This window comes from Nycticebus coucang, chromosome 16, assembly GCF_027406575.1.
Source record: "Nycticebus coucang isolate mNycCou1 chromosome 16, mNycCou1.pri, whole genome shotgun sequence".
NCBI classification, from domain to species: Eukaryota; Metazoa; Chordata; class Mammalia; order Primates; family Lorisidae; genus Nycticebus; species Nycticebus coucang.
The window spans coordinates 93,872,317-93,892,976 of record NC_069795.1 but is presented as its reverse complement, the minus strand read 5'-3'; the positions used below and the strand labels follow the sequence as shown (position 1 = coordinate 93,892,976).

The 20,660-nt window shown below is 40.9% G+C and overlaps 1 pseudogene; it reads left to right on the top strand.

Moving 5' to 3' along the window:
• The first annotated feature begins 9,744 nt into the window (after positions 1 to 9,744).
• On the top strand, positions 9,745 to 10,140 carry LOC128567179 (gem-associated protein 7-like; annotated as a pseudogene).
• Positions 10,141 to 20,660: the final 10,520 nt, after the last annotated feature.

Genomic DNA, 20,660 nt, shown 5'->3' with positions numbered 1-20,660 from the left:
ATTATTGTGGCTGTTCGGAATGGAAGATAAAAGTTCAGGACTTTAGCTGATGTTTAGCTTTCAAACATCAACTGGATAAACCACTGTAAATACACTCCTGAACTCATTTGCATGATTGAGTCTTCAATCAATTCCTTCAGACACAGGACTCTTCCTATAGAAGACTATGGCATGAGTATGACATTTTCATAAAATCCATGTCTTATTGCTTTCTTTTCTCTATCCATGGTTGAAGTGGAGTGGTTCAGGGATATCTGAACAATTATTAGTTTGATCTTATGGAAATTGAATAATGAAAGTCCATATTTTGAAAAGAAGGAACGTAATAGGAAAAAGTTCTTCTCCCTGTAAGAAAGTAATCAACAGGAAGAGGGAAAATGGCTAACTAAAGACATTATCTCAGAAAGAAGGAATTTCTGCTCCTTCTGAGCAAAGGCAAGACCTCATTAAAAGAAGCCAGATTATCTCAGAAAGAAGGAAAAATTTTAGATCAGCAGTTCTCAACCTGTGTGTTGCAACCCCTTTTTAACAATGAAAATACATTACCCCATTAGGAAGGTTGAGAGCCACTGTTTTATTTTATTTTATTTTTGTGCAGCTCCACTGTTTTAGATGAAAAAAGAGCCCAGGCTCGGCATGGTGGCTCGTGCCTATAATCCTAGCACTCTGGGAGGCTGAGGTGGGTGGATTGCCTGAACTCATGAGTTTGAGACCTGCCTGAGCCAAAAACCCCATCTCTAAAAAAAAATAAAAAATAGCTGGCCTTGTGGCAGTTGCCGGTAGTAGTCCCAGCTACTTTGGAGGCTGAGGCAAGAAAATCGCTTAAGCCCAAGAGTTTGAAGTTGCTGTGAGCTACGATGTCACAGCACTCTACCAAGGATGACATAATAAAACTCTGTTTCAAAAAACAAAAAAAACATAGCCCAGGTGTAATTCTGATGGAAAAGTACCAGAACCTATTGGAGATTCCACAGGAAGAAGTTACAAAGCCAACCTAGATGGATTTGTGACCAAATTCTGACAGACTTATTTATAAAGATGAAAGGCATGAATTCTGCTGAAACTGTTTCATAACACTGAAAAGGAGTGAACCCTCCCTAACTCATTCTGTGAAGCAGTATCACACTGATATCAAGGCCAGGAAAGGATACAACAAAAAAGGAAACTACAGGGCAATATCCCTTATGAACACAGATGCAAAAATCCATAACAAAATACTAGGAACCAAGCATAACAGCACACCAAAAAGATTATTTTGGTTGGGTGAGTGGCTCATCCCTATAATCCTAGCTCTCTGGAAGACAAGGCCAAGTAGATTGCTTGAGGTCAGGAGCTGAAGACCAGCGTGAGCAAAGGCAAGACCTCATGTCTACAGAAAATTAGAAAAATTAACCTGGCATGTTAGTATGCACCTGAAGTCCCAGCTACTCAGGAGGCTGACGCAGGAGCATCACCTGAGCCCAGGAGTTTGAGGTTGAAGGGAGCTATGATGATGCAACTACACTCTAACTAGGTGACGGGGAGAGACTCTGTCTCAAAATAATGATAATAATAATAATCCATCATGATCAAGTGGGTTCTAGTGCATGGATGCAAAGATGGTACAAGATATACAAATCAATAAATATGATGCATCACATAAACAGAAGTAAAAACAAAAGAGCATATGATCATCTCAATAGATGCAGAAAAAGCACTTGATAAAATCCAGCACACCCTTCATGATAAAAACCCTCAGCAAACTAGGCATAGAAGAAACATACTTTAAAATTATAAAAGCTATACGTATATGACAAACCCACAGCTAACATCATACTGAATAGGGAAAGTTGAAAGCATTTCTTCTAAGAACCAGAACAAGACAATGGTGCCCACCGTTACCACATCTATTCAACATAATACTGGAAGCAATCAAGCAAGAGAAAGAAGGAGCATCCAAATTGGGAAAGACGAGGTCAAATGATCTCTGTGTGTTCAGATTATAATCTTGTATCTGTAAAACCCTAACGACTCCACCAAAACATTCCTAGAATTGATAAATATATTCAGTACAGTCTCAGGTTCCAAAAACCAATGTACACAAATCAGTAGCATTCCTCCTTTTTTAGTGACAGTTCTATATACTAATAACAGTCAAGTTGAGAATTAAATCAATGGCTCAATACTATTTACCACAGCTGCAAAGGAAATAAAATACCTAAGAATATACTTAACCAAGGAGGTGAAAGGTCTTTACAAGGAGAACTACAAAACACTAACAAAAGTGTTAGGCCTAGTAGGCCTAGGCTAAGACAGAAAGGTGTCAGGCCTAGGCTATAATAGAAAAATACCAGTTAACTCCTGGCAAATTTCCAGACTGCAAGCTTTAACAAAAAAAAAAATTGAAATAAGTCTAGTTCACCTCCAAGATAGATGGGAAAGTGCTAATTATTTCTTGCTTTTAGTTCACTCCAAATTTCTCACTTGGCTAACTCCCTGGGAAACAGACTGGGAGGTACCAACTGTTCCTGGACTGACTTTTAAACAATACCATGTGGGGAAAGTACTGAAACTAAGATGTATGGGGGGAAAGTATTGAAATTAAGATGTATGGGGGAAATATTTATGTTTAAAAAATGTATGTATGGCTCAGCTCCAATAGCTCAAGTGGCTAAAGTGCCAGCCACACACACCAGCCTGTAGCTCAAGCTGCTAAGGTGCCAGCCACAACCCACCATACTGGTGAGTTCAAATCCAGTCCAGGCCTGCCAAACAGCAATGACAGCTACAGCCAAGAAATAGCCAGGCTTTGTGGCAGGCGCCTGTAGTTCCAGCTACTTGGGAGGTTAAGACAAGAGAATCGCTTGAGCCCAGGAGTTGGAGGTTGCTATGAGCTGATGCCATGGCACTCTACTCAGGGCTACAGCTTGAGGCTCTGTCTCAAAAAAAAAAAAAAAAAAAAGTATGGCTAACTAACTGCAAAATTCCAGTTCTATACAATGCTTGCTTACTACCCTACCCAGATGCACCTGAAAAACCTGCATTCCAACTAGCTTGCAGACCAAGCTTTAAAAATCCAACCCCTAAGCACTCAGGGCTGCTTTCAGAAAACCCATGAAGCAGTCGCTGGCTGGCCAACTCTTCAATAAAGGGACGCTGCTATGAATTCAGCTTCTCTGGCCCTGTGGTCTTTGTGGAACTCTTGGGCACAACAAAAAAAATCCTGAACAACATAAACTAATGTAAAAACATCCCATGTTCATGGAGAAGAATCAACATTGTTAAAATGTCCATGCTGACAAAGTAATTTACAGATGCAACACAGTCCTCATCAAAGTACCATTGTCGTTGTTCACAGCTCTATTAAATAGAAAACTAATTCTAAACTTCATATGAGACCAAAAGAGAGCCCAAATAATCAAAGCAATCTTAAGCAAAAAGAACAAACCTGGAGGCATCACATTACCTGCCTTAAATAATACTACAAAGCTGTAGTAACTAAAACAGCATGGTATGAATATAAACATAGACACATAGACCAATGGAACAGAACAGAAATCTGTTGCTGTCCACTGGCCTAATCAGAGACTTGGAGGCAAGCACTGCAGACGAAATAAATGATTTATTAAGGAATGGCTGGTGTACACTCAGGCACAGCAGCAATCAGCCATCTTTATTCACTTTCGTATATACCCAAAATCATCAGATAAAAATAATCCAAGAACAAGGAATACAAAAGGTAAAGATTTCTTACCAGCATTAATACAGCAAAGTACGTACACACCTTTCTAAACCAAGAATATCTTGTTTGGAGATAAAGAACAATGGAGATGAACCACAAAGGGCTGGGTTGTCTGTTCTGTTTGCCTACTTCTCTATTTGATTAACTGAAAGTTTTTGTGTAAATAGAGGTAGGGGATTAAGTGCAATAGTCGATTGCCCCAGGCAAATGAACTGTCTCCAGCACATTCTTTCCTTTAAGGCATGACTACAGCCCAAGTACTGGAAATATTCCTTCTCAGAGCCTCGTGCCACAAGGAGCACAAATGAGACTGATTCACCTTACAAGGATGCAGTAGACTGTGCCCCTTCAGAAATCCTAGAAATAAAACCATGGAGCTATGACCAACAGATTTTTAACAAAGCAAACCAAAACATACACTGAGGGAAAATAGCCCTAATTAATAAATGGTGCTGTAAAAATTTGATAACCACATGCAGAACAATAAAACAAGATCCATTACCTCTCACTTTATACAAAAATTAACTTAAGATGGATTTAAGACCTAAATGTAAGACATGAAACCATAAAAACTCTGGAAAGAGCCATAAGGAAAACTCTTCCAGATATCAACCCAAGCAAAGAATTTATGACTCAGATCCCAAAGTCAAATAAAGAAATAGCAAAAGTAAATGAACAGGATTTAATCAAAACTTCTGTACACAAAGGAAAGAAATAATTTTTTTAATTTATTTATTTTTATTTTTAAGTCGTAGTTGTGTACATTAGTGCAATCAAAGGGTAGAATGTGCGGGTTTCATATACAATCTGAAATATTCTCATTGGATCAATGTAGCCTTCATGGCATTTTCTTAGTTACTGTATGTAGGTAGGCATTTGTATTCTGCATTGAGTAAGTTTTGCCTGTACACATTCTAAGATGCACCATAGATGTGGCCCCACCCATTGCCCTCCCTTCACCAACCCCCTCCTTCCCCTTCCTTGATCTTTCCCCATAGTCTTGTGCTATAGTTGGGTTATAGCCTTCATGTGAAAGCTATAATTTAGCTTCATAGTAGAACTGAGTACATTGGATACTTTTTCTTCCATTCCTGAGATACTTTGCTAAGAAGAATATGTTCCAGCTCCATCCATGTAAACATGAAAGAGGTAAAGTCGCCATCTTTCTTTAAGGCTGCATAATATTCCATTGTATACATGTACCACAAATTGCTAGTCCATTCGTGGGTCGATGGACACTTGGGCTTCTTTCATGACTTAGCAATTATGAATTGGGCTGCAATAAACATTCTGGTACAGATGTCTTTGTTATATTGTGATTTTTGGTCTTCTGGGTATAAACCTAGTAAAGGAATTATAGGGTCAAATGGCAGGTCTATTTTTAGGTCTCTAAGTATTCTCCAAACATCCTTCCAGAAGGAACGTATTAGTGTGCATTCCCACCAGCAGTGTAGAAGTGTGCCCTTTTCTCCACAACCACACCAACATCTCTGGTTTGGGGATTTTGTTATGTGGGCTACTCTTACTGGGGTTAGGTGGTATCTCAAAGTAGTTTTGATTTGCATTTCTCTGATGATTAAAGATGATGAGCATTTTTTCATATGTCTGTAGGCTGTGTGCCTGTCTTCTTTAGAGAAGTTTCTCTTCCAGTCCTTTCCCCACCCTGAGATGGGATCACGTGTTATTTTCTTGCTAATATGTTTGAGTTCTCTGTGGATTCTGGTTATTAGACCTTTATTGGAGGTATAAGCTGCAAATATCTTCTCCCATTCTGAGGGCTGTCTGCTTGCTTTACTTACTATGTTCTTGGCTGTGCAGAAGCTTTTTAGTTTGATCAGATCCCAGTAGTGTACTTTTGATACTGCTTCAATTGCCTGGGGAGTCCTCCTCATAAAATATTCATCCAGGCCAATTCCTTCAAGAGTTTTCCCTACACTTTTTCAAGTATTTTTATACTTTCATATCTTAAGTCTAACTCTTTTATCCAGTGAGAGTCTATCTTACTTAATGGTGAAAGGTGTGGGTCCAGTTTCAATCTTCTACAGGTTGCCAGCCAGTTTACCCAGCACCATTTGTTAAATAGGGAATCTTTTCCCTACTGAATGTTTTTAATTGGCTTGTCAAAGATCAAATAAGGGTAAGTAGCTGGATTCATTGCTTGGTTCTTTATTGTGTTCCAGACATCTACTTCTCTACTTTTGTGCCACTACCATGCTGTTTTGATCACTATGAATTTATAGTACAGTCTCAGGTCTGGTAGCATGATTCTTCCTGCTTTGTTTTTATTGCTGAGTAATGTTTTGGCTATTCGAGGTTTTTTCTGATTCCATATAAAGTGAAGTATTATTTTTTCAAGATCTTTAAAATATGACAATGGAGCTTTAATAGGAATTGCATTAAAATTATATATTGCTTTGAGTAGTATGGACATTTTAACAATGTTGATTCTTCCCAGCCTTGAGCATGGTATGTTTTTCCATCTGTTAACATCTTCAGCTATTTCTTTTCTTAAAGTTTCATAGTTCTCTTTGTAGAGATCTTTCACATCCTTTGTTAGGTATACTCCCAAATATTTCATCTTCTTTGGCACTACTGTGAAAGGACTAGAGTTCATGACTGTTTTTTCAGCTTGGTTATTGTTGGTATATATAAAAGCTACAGATTTATGGGTGTTGATTTTGTAGCCTGAGACATGGCTATATTCCTGATCACTTATAAAAGTTTTGTAGTAGAATCCCTAGTGTTTTCCAGATATACGATCATATCATCTGCGAAGAGTGAAAGTATCCCAGGGGTTCTGATAATTTGTGTCTTCATTGTGGTTTTGTTCCAAAAATTTTGTGATTTCCTTCTTAATCTCGTCTATAACCCATCTATCCTTCAGCATAAGGTTATTTAGCTTCCATGTTTTTGTATGGGTATGCAGATTCCTGTTGTTATTGAGTTCAACTTTTATTCCATGATGGTCTGAGAAGACACAAGGAATAATTTCTATTTTTTTTAATTTTCTGAGGTTAGATATGTGGCCTAGGATGTGGTCAATTTTGGAGTATGTTCCATGGGCTGATGAGAAGAATGTCTATTCAGTTTTGTTGAGATGAAATGTTCTGTAGATGTCTGTTACGTCCAGATGTTGAATGGTTAAATTTAAATCTAAAATTTCTTTGCTTTGCTACTTTTTTGAGGATCTATCCAGCACTGCTGGAAAGGTGTTAAAATCTCCAAATACTATGGAACTGGAGGAAATCAAGTTGCTCATGTTACTCTGTTAGAGTTTCTCTTATAAATTGAGGTGCATTCTGGTTGAATGCATAAATATTAAAAATTGAAATCTCATCATAGTGAGTATTACCTTTAACAAATATGACATGTCCATCCTTATCCTTGCTTTTTTTGGCTAGTTTAAAGCCTATTGCATCTGCAAATAGGATGCAATGCCTGCTCTTTTCTACTTTCCATTTTCCTGGAGTATAGATGACCATCCCTTCACCTTGAGTCTATATTTGTCTTTTAATGTAACGTGAGATTCTTTTATGCAGCAGATATATGGCCTGAGTTTTTGTATCCAGTCAGCCAACCAGTGCCTCTTTAGAGGACAGTTTAAACCATTCACATTAATTGAGATTATTGATAAGCCTTTCAAACATCTGGTGGACATTTTTAATTTTTTTGCAACTGTGGATGTTGGAATTTGATCAAAATTTTCTGGGTAGGTTTGCTTTTGTGGTGGAGGATTACGTTGGTCTTTATGGAGGATAGGTCTGAGAATATCCTGGAGAGCTTGTTTTTGATGGCAAATTTCTCCAAAATGTGAATGTCGTTAAAGTATTTAATTTTGCCTTCATAAATGAAACTCAGTTTAGCTGGATACAGGATCCTGGGTTGAAAGTTATTTTGTTTTAGGAGATTAAAAGTCAACGACCATCCTCTTCTAGCTCAAAAGGTTTCAGCAGAGAGATCTGCAGTTATTCTAAAATTCTTCCCCTTGTAGGTGATGGTTTTCTTTTTCTCCTTCATATTAACTTCAGTGAAATTGATTATGATGTTCTGGGGGATGTCTTATTTGGGTTGATTCATGCTGGAGTTCTGAAACTGTCTACTATCCAAATTTCAGAATCTCTTGGCATGTCTGGAAAGTTCTCTTTCTTAATCTCATGGAGAAGAGACTCTGTGCCTTGTGAAGCCACTTCCTCACTTTCAGGGATCCCTAAAAGATGAATATTGAGAGCTCTTTGAGAGAGAGATCTGTTTTTGCCCTCCATTTCTCTTCCTCTTTGAGAGTTTGGGAGCGTTCAAAAGCTTTGTCTTCAGTGTCAGAAATCCTTTCTTCTGCTTTCTCCATTCTGTTACTGAAGGATTCTACTGTGTTTCTCAGATTTTTGAGGGCTGGAATTTCTTGTCAATGTGTCAAAATCTTTGGTCATTTTGTCTTTGAATTCATTGAATTCTTGAGATATCTTTTGGATTACTGCTTAGAATTCTAGTTTCATCTTATTTGCAATCCAGATTCTGAATTCGATTTCTGACATCTCAGCTGTTTGTTTGTGCATGGGATCTTGTGCTGTGTCTGCCCCATTGACCCATGGGGGAGTGGACCTACTCTGATTATTCATATTGCCAGAGTTTATCCATTGATTTTGCCTCATGATTGTTTTTTCACCACTGCCTCTAGCTATCCTCAGAGTTGGGGAGGTGCGTCTCCAAGATTAGAACCCAGCGGGATCAGTCTATTGTTGCTGAATCTTTGTAGGGAGTGACCCTGTGTAGCTCCTCTGTGGCTGCCCCAGCCAGGAAGTTCTGGTTGTGGGAGCAGCCCTGGAGTGTGACACACTGGGATCCAGCAACAGGGTAGGGGGTGGTGCACACGTTTCTGGGAGTGCCTGTTGCCCAGTGACTTTGGCTCAGAGAGCACAAGGCTTCAGCAGTCCCTGGCCAGGAGAAGGGCTCTGTGCAGAGGCAGGAGGGCTCCAGAGGGCACGCGGCTACCAGAGTCCCTGGCTAGACAAGCAGGCCGGTGTGGAGGCAGGGAAGGTACAGAAGGGAGGACGTGGGGTTGTGTGGCTCCCGGAGTTTTTAGTCAGGGCGTGCAGTGGCCCAGTGGGCACAGCTCCTGCCATGGTCTGGGCAGTAGCAGATTGCTGATCAGGTGCAGCTCTTACAGAGGTCCGGGTGCCAGTAGCTGATCATGCGCAGCTCTTACAGAGGTCTGGGTGCCAGTAGCTGATCATGCGCAGCTCTTATGGAGGTCCAAGAGCTGATAACTGATTGTGCACAGCTCTTACAGAGGTCCAGGCACACATCCCACAGGTTTTGGGAGCTTGTGTCTTCATAATTGTTATGCTCTAGGAAGTTAATGATTTCCTGTTTTATTTCTTCCTACACCCAACTGTCATTCAGCAGAAGGTTGTTTAATTTCCATGCCTTTGTGTGGGGTTGAATGTTTTTGTTGGAGTTGAGTTCCACCTTTAGTGCCTTGTGGTTGGAGAAGATACACGGTAAAATTTCAATTCTTTGGATTCTGTTGAGGTTTGTTTTGGGGCCTAGGATATGATCAATTTTGGAGAATGTTCCATGGGGTGATGAGAAGAATGTATATTCTTTGTCTTTGGGTTGGAGTGTTCTGTATGCATCTATAAAGCACAGTTGTTCTAGAGTCTCATTTAGTCCCTTCTATCTTTGTTTAATTTCTTGTTAGAGGATCTGTCCAGCTCTATAATTGGAGTGTTAAAAATCCCCTTTTATTATGTTACTATAGGATATCCTATTGCTCAGACCAAGTAAGATCTGTTTCAAGAATCTGGGATAATTTAAATTGGGTGCATAGATATTTAGAATTGAAACATCTTCTTGTTGTATTTTTCCATTGGCCAATATAAAGTGACCATCTTTGTCTTTTTTGGCTTTAGTTGCTTTACATCCACATGCATCTAAAAATAAGATTGTAACTCTTCTTTTCTTCTGAATTCTGTTTGCCTGAAAAAATGTCTTCATGGGCTCCAGCACCTGTGGACCTCGTGAGGACAATGCAGATTCCTCTGACCATTCCTGTGCCTGTGCTCTAGCTCCCCCGGGGCCCTGATGGCTTGAGCCATGGCTTTGCCCCTGATGGATGCAGGGCCCCCTTGAATCCCAAGATTCCTGAAATCCAGGAGTGTTCTCTAGATCAAGAATCTCTGGAATCCCAGGAACAGCAGGCCCAAGCTATCCTTCGAGAGCACTACCTCCGCAGCCTGCTGGCCATGGTGGGTCATCAGGTGAGCTTCATGTTGCACGAGGGTGTGCATGTGGCTGCCCACTTTGGAGCTACCGACCTGGACGTAGCCAACTTCTATGTGTCACAGCTGCAGACTCACATAGGTGTGCAGGCTGAGGTGCTGCTCCAATGTAGTGACATTATTTCATACACCTGCAAGCCGTAAAGATTATTATTGTGTTCACCTGTCTGCCTGAAGATCCTAGGCCTCTAAATATTCCTACACCAGGAACTTTGGGCCTCTTAGAGTTCCAAGCTCCCCTGGAATTTTGAGCCAAGCAACTTTGGATTCCAGAGACCTCAAGGAACTAGTCAGCAAAAATCTGTGACCCTGAGAATTCGAGATCCTGTTGAAAGGAATGCTCTACCTCTCAGAACTCCGAACTCTACAGAAACATGGGCCTGATGCCATTTCCTGAAGACTGGGAGTCTGGGGTTTGCAGGTGTTTTAGTTTGTCTTTTGAAGCTAGGTGTGTTTCCTGCAAACAGCAAATGGATGGCTGGTGTTTTTTAATCCAGTCAGCCAATCTATGCCTCTTCAGTGGGGAATTCAATCCATTAACATTTATTGAGATAATTGATAAGTGTGGTAGTGTTCTTTTCATCTTATTTTGTGAGATTCCATTACTTAGTTTTATCTTTTGCATCAGTGTGGAAGTTAGGTTGTGTCCTTTAATTGCTGAGCTCTTACTTTGCTGTTGATCCATTCTGATGATCAGTGTGTGGAACAGGTTGAAGTATTTCCTATAGAGCTGGTCTTGTTGTGGCAAATTTTCTCAATGTTTGTATATCAGTAAATGATTTGATTTCTCAATCAATTGTAAAGCTTAGCTTAGCAGGATATAAAATTATGGGCTGAAATTGATCTGTTTAAGTAGATTAAAGGTAGATACCATTGTTTCCTTGTTTGGAAAGTTTGATTAGAGAAGTCTGCAGTCACCCAGATGGATTTGCCCCTGTAAGTCAACTGGCGCTTACTCCTGGCAGCTTAAGGAGTCTTTTCTTTTGTCTTGACTTTAGACAAGTTCATCACAATGTGTCTTAGAGAAGCTTGGTTAGAGTTGAGGCAACCTGGGGTCCAATATCCCTCTAAAGAAATGTGTCAGAATCTTTGTTGATATTTGGGAAATTTTCACATATAATATTCTCTAGTATGTCTTCCATTCCCCGGGAGCATTCTTACTCCCCTTCCGGGATACCTATTACTTGTATGTTTGAATGCTTCATAAAGTCCCATAATTCTGTCAGTGTACATTCTGCTTTTTCTCTCTTCTTATCTGCCTCTTTAACTATCTGAATTATTTCAAGAGCTTTGTCTTCTACCTCTGAGATTCTTTCTTCTGCATGGTCTAATCTGTTGTTGATACTTTCTATTGCATATTTAAGTTCCCTAAATGACTGCTTCAGTTCCTTCAGCTCTGCTATATCCTTTATATATTCTTCATATTGTTCATCTCTTATTTGATTGTTTCTGATTTCCTTTTGGTTATTTTCCACTTTATCAGCAGTTTATTTCATTGTTTCCATCATTTCCTTCATTGTTTTCATCATCTGTATTCTAAATTCCCTGTAATTTCTAACATTTCTTTATCAGTGGAATCCTCTGCAGTAGCTACCTCATGGTCCCTTGGAGGGGTTGCTTTGGACTGGTTTTTCATGTTGCCAAGAGTTTTCTGCTGATTCTTCCTCAGGAGTGATTTTTTTTTTTAATCTGTTTCCTTGCTCTAATTTTCCTTTCACTTCCTCTTGCTCTTTAAGTTACCATGCCTCTGAACTAGGGTTTGTATGGGTCCTTTTGGTACAGAACCAAAAGGATGATAAAGTTGAAGAGCAAGAAGGGAAAAAAGAAAGAAAAAAGGAGAAAAAGAGAAGGAAAGAAAAGGAAAAAGAGAAAGGAGAGGGGGTGGGTAAAAGGGAATATTGACAAAAAGAAGAGAGGCACAGAAAGAGGAAGACAATATAGGTATACAGTGGGGTACTTTGACGCCACCTAAAAAAAATCCCAACCTCTGGGTTGCTGGGTTGGGTGGTTCTCTTGAGATGAGCAGCTCATTGCTAGCCTGTTTGGACACAGTATCCCACCACCACAAGTAGAGAAGAAAAATAATAATGCTATAAATCAAACAAAATAAACAAACAGAAAACTTTACAGATAAAATTAGGGGACAAACCAAATAATAGGGGTAGAAACACTAGCAGAAATGAAGTTCTAATTGTTGAAAAAGGCAACAATGGAAAATTATATTTAAACTAGACAAAGGAAGAAAGAAAAGAAAGAAGAAAAAAGAAAAGAAAAATCTATAGTGAAATTGTTGAAATTAAAAAGCAAAACAACAACAACAACAAAAAAAAGACAAAGCAATATATATATCTTGCTGAATATTGTCTGGGCAACAGGTAATCTTCTGGGGTATGAGATGTTAATCACAATGCTGATACAACTGGAGACCTCTGCTGATCTCTCAAACCCTGCAGTGTGCAGAGACTAAATCTCTCCTCAGCCCTCTTAAAAGGCACTTTAAACTGCTAAACTTATCTAAGTGGAAGCTTTCCCAGGAAAGCACTTGTCACTGAGATCACTCATGAAATGGCTATCTTCTTACCCAGGGTGCCAAAACCAGTCTCACTCTATGCCCCTGAGGCCTAAGGGAGTAAGGTGTCTCAGTCCCTACCTTTAGGCTGCTCAGTCACTAGATTACTCACTCCCACTCAATCCTTGCTATGCGACCCTGAGGGCAGAGCTTGCCAGGGCACTTCTTCCACAATTTCTCTGTGCGGCCCATAGCTGAACACCATTAGCTCTGTTGGCAGCTCAGTCTGGGGCCCTAGACAATGCCTAAAGTCCTCCGCACTTCTGCTCAAGTTCTCCCAAGGCAGTTCAAATGAGTCCCAAGTCCAAAAAACACAAAACAGGGGATAAGGCAAGGTGGCTGACTGGAGCCAGCATTCCACAGAGGCACCTGTCCAGAAGGAGAGTTAAAGGACAGAAGTTTAGCAAGTAACCGGGTGGATTAGAGCTGAGCCAAGAGAGAAGGTTGAAGAACGCACATCAACCCTGCTGAGACAAGCTGCAATCTCAAAGATACAAAAGGTACAAAATCCATCACCAAGAGGATGGGAGTCCCCCTCCCCAAGGAGAACGGCTCACAGTACTCCATACAAACAAGTGACCAGAGTTCAAAAGTCCTCCCATTTTATCCCATGGGAGAAACCCTCTAAAAACTGAACCTACTTCCCCTAGTAGGGTGCCATGGTGCTCTCCTGACAGGCATAAAACTGTATATAATCTCTACCTGCAATTCTGAACTCCCAGCCCTCCCCTCCACTCTCACTTCAAGGTCTGGAGGCCTGTTCCCCAGGAGTCCAATTCTTGGGTATTTTCTACAGAAGTGTGAACAGGGCATGGACTGATGCTGGTCAGTGCAGACTCTGTGGCATGGAAGTAGGGAGAAGATGGTCAGCTGAGAGGGAACCATACAGAAACGGCAGTACCCCAACACACAGAGAAGCAGCGGCAGTGGCAACAATAGGGCTTACCCCTGGATATTCCGGTGTCACACCCCTTGTCTCTCTGGTTAACCAGAGGAGGCCAGGCATCTTCTCTAGTGGCAGCCACTGGTGGAACAGATCTGGGACTGAAACACAAGCCCCCATGAGTAAATGGTTTGCCTGAGGTGGTACTGGCCTGGGTGGAGCATGGGGACTAGAATACCAAGCACAGAGATGGCAAATCCCAGTTCGGGGCTGACCCAGAGGACTGCTTTACTAAGCCTAAGATGCACCCAGCCCTCAGGGGATTATTAGCTGAGACAAAGGAGGGTAGGCAGAGCCTGAAACTGACAGCTAACCATGCTGCCTCAATACAAACTGCAGCTGAGACTGGGTGGCGGCACAGACCAGGCCTGAGTCGTAGGCTCTGTGAACTCAAATAGCCTTTGTTCTGCAAGGGAGTATAGCCAGAACAGAATCAAATTCTGTGAAGTCGTTCCATTCTGTCAGCAACATCAATCAGGGGCAGGGCTGGAACTGAATGAACTGCCTCAGCCTCCATTAAGCACCTGAGGTTGTCAGGGTTCACCTCACCCTGCTGGATAGTGGCAGAGAGCAGCGGTCTGACTGAGGAGACATAGATCTCCCTGTGATTCAGGCAGGTGCAAAGCCCTGGAGTATTGCTTATTGGAGGCAACTGGGTCACAGCCCTGCAGGATTATCAGTGATTGGGTGTGACAGGGGTGCAAGGTGGGGAAGGAGGCATCAACCCTCCCAGACTAATCAATTTGTTGGGTGGGTCCTCCTGAACTCACGGAGCACCAGAGTGAGTCATATTTGAGTTGCCAGTGGACACCTGCAATCCAGTTGCCAGGGACCTTTTGAACTCTCCCATGTGAGACACATGCTGACTGAGACAATTGAATTGGACCTCTTGAACTGGGCCAATCAACCAAGGACTATCCAAGTGGTACCCTGGATGTGTGGTTGTGGGAAGGTTTGATTTTCCTTTTCCAATTGTTGCCTGGAGGCAGGGAGTGGGGGGGAGCCGGTGGGGGGACTGAATTAATAGCTGGTATTTCTCCACAGCTGAGACTTCAGCCCAGAGTAACTGATTCTCTAGAGTAGGACAGACACCGGCTGAAAACAAGACAGAGCCACTTAGCCCCACCACACCAAGCAGGTCCCCAGTTTCTCAAGCCATTGCACTGTATGGGTCCTTGGCAAAGCTCCAGGGGAAAAGGTACAGTCACCAGTCCCAGCTTTTGGGCAAAGGGCTGGTTAATCACTCCTCCAGGAGCACCCAACCCAACTTCTCTTTATCTGCTCATCTAGTCAAACGATATAAAATAATCTTGGGGCAGAATCAGCAGGGAAACTACACTAACATGAATAACCGGAGTAAATTAACCCCTCCCCAATAAAAGATATGGCAGACACAACTGAAGATCCCATTCGTAAACAGATGGCCAAGATGTCAGAAATAGAATTCAGAATTTGAATTGCAAACAAGATTAATAAGTACAGGAAAAGTTGGAATTAGAAATTCCAGGAGAATTTCAAAAGTTGTCTCAAGAATTCAACAAATTTAAAGACAAAATCACCAAAGATTTTGACACATTGAGACAAGAATTTGCAGCCCTCAAATATCTGAAAAATACACTAGAATTCTTCAGTAACAGAGTGGAGAAAGCAGAAGAAAGGATTTCTGACATTGAAGACAAAGCCTTTGAGCACTCCCAAACTCTCAAAGAGGAAGAGAAATGGAGAGCAAAAACAGATCATTCTCTCAGAAAGCTCTGGGATAATTTGAAGAAAACTAATATTTGCCTCACAGGAATTTCTGAAGGCAATGAAGTGTCTTTGCAAGGCACAGAGGCTCTTCTCCATGAAATTATGAAAGAGAATTTTCCAGACATGCCAAGAGATTCTGAAATTCAGATAGCAGACAGTTTCAGAACCCCAGCACAACTCAACCCGAATAAGACATCCTCCAGGCACATCATAATTAACTTCACTAAAGTTAATATGAAGGAGAAAATTCTGAAAGCTGCCAGATGAAAGAAAACCATAACCTACAAAGGAAAGAATATTAGAATGACTGTAGATGTCTCTGCTGAAACCATCCAAGCTAGAAGAGGGTGGTCATCAAATTTTAATCTCCTAAAACAAAATAACATTCAACCATGGATCCTGTATCCACCTAAATTGAGTTTCATTTATGATGGAGAAATTAAATACTTCAATGACATTCACATGTTGAAGAAATAGCCATAACTAAACCAGTTCTCCAGAATATTCTCAGAACTATCCTCCATAATGACCAGTGCAATTCTCCACCACAAAAGTAAACTCACTCAGAAACTTTTAATCAAACTCCAACTTCCACAGTGGCAAAATGATTAAAAATGTCCACTGGACTTTTGAAAAACTCGATAGCCAAAATTCTACCAGGCTTATCAATATTCTCCATTAATATGAATGGCTTAAATTGTCCTCTAAAGAGGCACAGGTTGGCTGACTGGATATAAAAACTCAAGCCAGATATCTGCTATATACAAGAATCTCATCTTACCTTAAAAGATATATATAGACTTAGGGTGAAGGTATGGTCATCTCTGTTTCAGGATATTGGAAATCAGGAAAAAAGCAGGTGTTGCAATTCTATTTGCAGATAGAATAGGCTCTAAACCAACAAAACTAAGGAAGGATAAGAATGGTTTTGTAGTTTTGGCCAGGGCTGGATGTGAACCTGCTACCTCTGGCATATGGGGCCAGCGCCCTACTCCTTTGAGCCACAGGTGCCGCCAGGATAAGAATGGTTACTTCATATATATTAAGGGTAATACTCAATATGATGAGACTTCAATTATTAATATTTATGCACCCAACCAGAATGCACCTCAATTTATAAGAGAAACTCTAACAGACATGAGCAACTTGATTTCCTCCAGCTCCACAATAGTCAGAGATTTATTTTTATTGTTAAATCATAGCTGTGTACATTAGTGCAATCAAGAGGTACAATGTGCGGGTTTCATATACAATCTGAAATATTCTCATCAACCTGTTCAATGTAGCCTTCATGGCATATTTTTAGTTACTGTATGTAGGCATTTGTATTCTGCATTTAGTAAGTTTCACCTGTACCCATTCTAAGATGCACTGTAGATGTGGCTCCACTCCATTACTCTCCCTCCAACAAAACCTCCCCCCTCCCTTCCCCTTCCTCGGCCCTTTCCCCATAGTCTTGTGCTATAGATGGGTTATAGCCTTCATGTGAAAGCTATAATTTAGCTTCATAGTAGAGCTCAGTACATTGGATACTTTTTCTTCCATTCCTGAGATACTTTGCTAAGAAGAATATGTTCCAGCTCCATCCATGTAAACATGAAAGAGGTAAAGTCTCCATCTTTCTTTAAGGCTGCATAATATTCCATGGTATACGTGTACCACAAATTGCTAGTCCATTCGTGGGTCGATAGACACTTGGGCTTCTTCCATGACTTAGCAATTATGAATTGGGCTGCAATAAACGTTCTGGTACAGATGTCTTTGTTATATTGTGACTTTTGGTCTTCTGGGTATATACCTAGTAGAGGAATTATAGGATCAAATGGCAGATCTATTTTTAGATCTCTAAGTATTCACCAAACATCCTTCCAAAAGGAATGTATTAGTGTACATTCCCACCAGCAGTGTAGAAGTGTGCCCTTTTCTCCACATCCACGCCAATATCTCTGGTTTTGGGATTTTGTTATGTGGGCTACTCTTACTGCAGTTAGATGATACCTCAAAGTAGTTTGACTTGCATTTCTCTGATGATGAGCTTTTTTTCATGTGTTTGTAGATCGTATGTCTGTCTTCTTTAGAGACGTTTCTCTTCCAGTCCTTTGCCCACCCTGAAATGGAATCACTTGTTCTTTTCTTGCTAATACATTTGCATTCTCTGTGGATTCTGGTTATTAAACCTTTATCGGAGGTATAACCTGCAAATATTTTCTCCCATTCTGAGGGCTGTCTGCTTGCTATACTTACCATATTCTTGGCTGTGCAGAAGCTTTTTAGTTTGATCAGGTCCCAGTAGTGTATTTTTGATATTGCTTCAATTGCCTGGGAAGTCCTCCTCATAAAACATTCACACAGGCTGATTCCTACAAGAGTTTTCCCTGCACTTTATTCAGGTATTTTTATAGTTTCATGTCTTAAGTCTAAATCTTTTATCCAGTGAGAGTCTATCTTAGTTAATGGTGAAAGGTGTGGGTCCAGTTTCAATCTTCTACAGGTTGCCTGCCAGTTTACCCAGCACCATTTGTTAAATAGGAAATCCTTCCCTACTGAATGTTTTTAATTGGCTTGTCAAAAATTAAATAACGGTAAGTAGCTGGATTCATCGCTTGGTTCTCTATTCTGTTCCAGACATCTACTTCTCTGCTTTTGTGCCAGGACCACGATGTTTTTATCACTATTGATTTATAATACAGTCTCGGGGGTGGTAGCGTGATTCCTCCTGCTTTGTTTTTATTGCTGAGTAATGTTTTAGCTATTCGAGGTTTCTTCTGATTCCATATAAAATGAAGTATTATTTTTTCAAGATCTTTAAATAGAGGGTCTTAACACTGCTAAAGGGTTGTTAAAATGTCCAACTACTATGGAAATGGAGGAAATCGAGTTGTTCATGTCTGTTAGAGTTTCTCTTATAAATTGAAATGTGTTGTGGTTGGGTGCATAAATATTAATAATAGAGATCTCCTCATATTGAGTATTACCTTTAACAAATATGAAGTGTCCATCCTTGTCCTTAATTATTTTGGTTGTTTTAAAGACTATTGCGTCTGCGAACAGGATTGCAACAACTGCTTTTTCTGCTTTCCATTTGCCTGGAATATAGATGACCATTCCTTCACCTTGAGTCTATATTTGTCTTTTAATGTAAGATGTGATTCTTGTATGCAGCAGATATCTGGCTTGAGTTTTTGTATCCAGTCAGCCAACCTGTGCCTGTTTAGAGGACAGTTTATACCATTCACATTAACTGAGAATATTGATAAGCCTTTCGAGGGTCCGGTGGACATTTTAAATCCTTTTGTGACTGTGGAAGTTGGAATTTGATCAAAATTTTCTGGGTGAGTTTACTTTTGGGTGGAGGATTATGCTGGTCTTTATGAAGGATAGGTCTGAGAATACCCTGCAGAGCTGGTTTAGTTATGGCAAATTTCTTCAACATGTGAATGTCATTGAAGTATTTAATTTCTCTGTCATATATGAAACTCAGTTTAGCTTGGTATAGGATCCTGAGTTGAAAGTTATTTTGTTTTAGGAGATTAAAAATCGATGACCATCCACTTCTAGCTTGAAAGGTTTCAGCAGAGAGATCTGCAGTTATTCTAATATTCTTCCCCTTGTAGGTAATGGTTTTCTTTCATCTGGCAGCTTTCAGAATTTTCTCGGAGGCAGAGCATGATGGCAGACAGGACGGATGTGTAGCCCACCTCTCCCAAGCCACCAGGTGAGAGGAAAGGCGGTCTGGACCTTCCCTGTGTGTGGATTATTGGAGTGGACAGACAGCTGGAGATGCCCAGCGAACTGGCGGTTTGCTATATATGAGGGGTAATTTAAAAATCACAGACTCTGTTGTAGAGATTCATCCCTGCTCAGCCATGCCGGCCAGCAGGCCCCTCCCCCATGGAGGTCAGCAGCTTGTAAATGCTGACAAAATCCAATTGACAAGTAATTAATCCTGAACTGAGGGAGGCATCCGAAAGGAGAGCCACTCGAAACCACAGGGAGCTGGGCAAACTGTTGGACAATTGAAGGGAAGGGATCCTGCCTGGGAAACAAACAGACATTTTGAACTACCCAAAAGGGCGGGCACCTTTGCCCCAGGTGTTGGAGGGGGCTGGCGGTTCAGGCTGCGCAGCAAACTGGCGGACGCCCATCCAAAACCCTGAACCATAAAACTCAGAATAAATCCCCCGAGTGCTCCAACCATGGCAACGGCTTGAAGCCTAGGACCTGGCTTTGGTTTCTGGGGCTGCGGAGCAACTGAAGCCCCGGACTGGGTTTGGCTGCTAAAGCCCCGGGAACCAGCTACAGGAGATACCGCGTGAACTCAGCACCACTCCCCTTATGGCCGATTGCAGTCGCCAGTTTGCGGGGGAACCTGAGAGCAGAGTGGAGGGACTTAGGAAGCGTGGACACCTGCACTGAGTGGGAGCATTGGTCGCAAGTGCTGTCCAGAGGAGAACAGCCGAGATTGCACAATTCTTAGGCGACAAACTTTTACAGAAACTCCAAAATGGCGATCGGCCATGGAAGGTGGTTACCATGGTAATGGTATAAACTGTAAACCAGGTATAAGTCTCAAAACCACTCACAGCGCCACCTGGTGTCCAGAAAGTATATTGCAGTATGAATATATTCCTACGAAAGTTGATCCCTACAACAGAGATATAGACATTTATAGGTATATTTCTACCACAAGAATATTTTTGCAGTTGGTGCCTTTTTTTGTTTGTTTTGTTTTGTTTTGTTTTTTTAGGTTTTTGTGGTTTTTTTTTTTTTTTTTTTTTTTGCTGTTGTTTTCTTTTTGTCTGATTTTTCCTCACCATTTTCTTAGAGGAGATTTCGATAATTTTTTATTATTACATTTTATATAGATATATTTTTTATTTCTATGTCTTCTAATTTTAATTTCTTCTTCTCACTTAACATTCCTTCTAACACCACTTTTTTCTCTTTTTTTCCTTTCTTTCAATTATTTTACGATTATCACTATTTTTATTGCAGTTGTTCTTATATTGCTGTTATCGTGGCTATTGCTTGTATGTTTATGTGTTTCCATCTATCTCTGTATTTTTGGGCCCATGTGCCTGGTAACCTTTGTATCTGTTTATTTGTTCATTTGGTATCAATGAGCTTGGTGTTACGACCTGTAACCCTGAGCTCCTAACACCCCCCTCCACTCTCACTCTGTGATCTGGAGACCTGCCCCCTCAGGAGTCCAGATTCTTGGCTGAACTCTCAAGAGGTATAGACAGGACCTGGACTGCAGCTGACCAGTGCTGACTCTGTAGCAAAGGAGCAAGAAGACGACGGTCGGCTGAGAGGGAATTACACTGGAGCGGTGGTGCCCAGAGGTGCAGAGCAACAGCCATCTTCAGCAATAACAAGGCCCACCCTCAGATATCCCATAGC